The sequence below is a fragment of the Pinus tabuliformis genome, chromosome 5_1 (assembly GCF_031772625.1).
Source record: "Pinus tabuliformis cultivar Carrire ecotype Pingquan chromosome 5_1, CPIR1, whole genome shotgun sequence".
NCBI classification, from domain to species: domain Eukaryota; kingdom Viridiplantae; phylum Streptophyta; class Pinopsida; order Pinales; family Pinaceae; genus Pinus; species Pinus tabuliformis.
In genome coordinates, this window is record NC_142305.1 from 980,341,720 (window position 1) to 980,344,434 (window position 2,715).

Genomic DNA, 2,715 nt, shown 5'->3' on the forward strand with positions numbered 1-2,715 from the left:
TGAAGGAGTTTTTGGATGATAATTGGGCCTATAAGAATGCCATTTGCATCCTTCCTTTCTCACTATCAAATGTTGCTAATAATCTGTGCCAAGAGTTGGAAGCCTTCTTCCAAAATTGAGCATAGGTATTGGCTTTGAGTGTTTCATTCTTCTGCTTAATCTGCAAAAACTTACTGAAGATATTGGGATCATCATGTTCACCCAATTCTGTTGACTGTGATTTTTCTGAAGGATTCTGTGAGGCCAAGGAGGATGGGGTGTCAGGGAGATGTTCCTATGACCTTGTGGAAAATTGTAAACCCCTCATAACAATGGTTTGTTGTTCTTCTTCATTCTAAATACTGACATCTTTAAGATGTGTTTTTTGCTTTTTCTGCTGAATGATGAATTATTGAGCACTTATTTCTGTACAAGTTGGAGATTAAGTTTCTTATCTTTTCATTTTTCCCTATTTATCTTGAGGTACTGGAGTGTGGAGGGTAGTTGTAGACAAAATTTTCTCTTCTGCTTCTTGAAGTGTTTTCTCCTCCCACTGGTCTTGATTCATAAATCTCAATTTTTGGCCTGGGGGTATGATTATAAGGTGTGGCTTTGAGTTCCACCCTCAGATTAGAAATAATGTTGAATGGATCATATGACCAGGTGAAACTAGGCTGAAAGTTGAATTGCTTGAGAATCAAATATTCCTCATCACCTGTTGTTCTAGTATTAAAAATAAATGGTCCTACTTGAGTCTTGATCTTGAATTACAGTTTCCTTTTACCTGATACAAAATGGATTTCATCCATATTGATCATATGCCTTATATATTCTAGAGAGAAAATTCTCATCAGAACATAATTAGGCAGCTTGTAGGGAGCCAACCCACATCCATATACTCTTATTTCTGTGTAATTCTGTTATAAATACCAGTCTCCAGTCTTTGTCTGCGCACTCAAGTGCAAAACCCTTTTGATTTTTGAACAGATCCTTGGCTCACTATGACTGTTAAGAAGCCCTACAATTGTATGAACAAAATTGTCAATGAAGTCTGCAAAATTAAACTTTGTTGAGTTTCTCCTGACTAATGAAGTCCACTGTATCACAAATTGATTGATGCCCTGATCGTCTTGCTTGTGTAAGTTTATTGGAAACTTATCTCCTTGCTGAAAAAGAAACATGTAGAATAGTACATATGCATAATTAAATATGCCTTCTATAGTAATCTTCATCATCTGTTCATGCATATTATCAGCCAAAAATTGGCTAAAATTGTACATGAATGATGGCTTGTGCTCATTGGAGAAAATTGATAGAAAGCCTAGAATAGGCTCATCTACCCACTAGTCTGATGGATACCCTAAAAGCAAGAAAATAAGGCAATTATCTACTAGGCTTTCTCTGGGAACATAGAAGTTGGGTGAGGGGGATTTTTCTTAGGAAGTTGAGAGTCTTTTGGGAAAAAAATCTAAGAAAATTGGGCTCTCTGAGTAAAGGTTAACTTATCATACAGGTCCATTAGAACAACTGTAGATAAATGGCTAAGAGATTCATTTTGAGGAATCAACAACATATGGTTTATGGTTTTAGGTGTAATTGAAATTAGAATGTCTCCATTCTAGGCCACAATGGTTTTGTGCAGTGGATTGTATCTTGCTTGACACCAAATAACCAGATCAGGGAAATAATGTGTCTATGGAAAGATGAACATAGGTAACAGGGATTCCCAAAGATTAATGTCGTCTTGCTGGTCTAGGTAATTTTTCTTTAACCAGTGATGTAATTTGAATAGGTCAAATTCACACTCAGTGTCAGCAATCTTGAATTATTGGTCACCTAATGGCATGTGATCTAGGTTTAGGGTAACATAGGTCTTAGGGTTATTATCACTTTTTTCATTTTGCTAGAAGATTGGGTCTTCCCCTTTGGTGACACGACTGAGGATTTTGAGAAAGAATGATATCAGAGGACCGAATTTGGCTTGAATAGGTACCTAGATAAGAAAATAAATCTATGTCAAGGGTATATGGGTTCTGAATTGCCGAAAATGATAGGTGTTGATCAATAGGAGTGCGTAAACTTAAAACAATACCTCCAATTTGAAAACAATAATCAAAGTGGGTAGGGGAATCACGCGAAATGAGTCAAGGTCATTTTATAGGATTTGATCATTTACCATTACAATGGAACCGTTACTAAACGGGATTTAGGTGTATTAATGGGTAATGGGAACATGGTAAAGGATAAGCGTGTAATGAGCAAATGATAACGGGAATAGATGTGAGCGAATGATAGAATGACATGTGTTGAGATGTGATTAGCGGAGGGAAATTTGCGGGAGGTGACGTAGTGACCGTTGGTGGGAGCGGAGGAGCGATAAGTGAATTTCAAGGGGGGGGTGATGGTAAGAAGTTTAGGACAAGGGGGTGCTGATCTAAAATGGAGAAGATTAGTAATGCTGTGGTAATTCCCCATTCAAATTAAAACCCAAGATTCTTATCATTTTCTTATCAAGTGCTTAAGGATTTAATACTTTTGCTTAATTACCTGATTCCCATGAGAGTTTCTTATGTAAATGTTAGAAACAATTTAACATAAAACATATGCTCAAGAGTAGCAAAATAACAAAAAATAACATCAAAATACAACACACGACAAGCACATGATAAAGGAGTTCACCCCTCCTAGGTTACGTCTCCTTGGTCTAGCTTCTAATGGCTTGGGCCTCTCTATTAT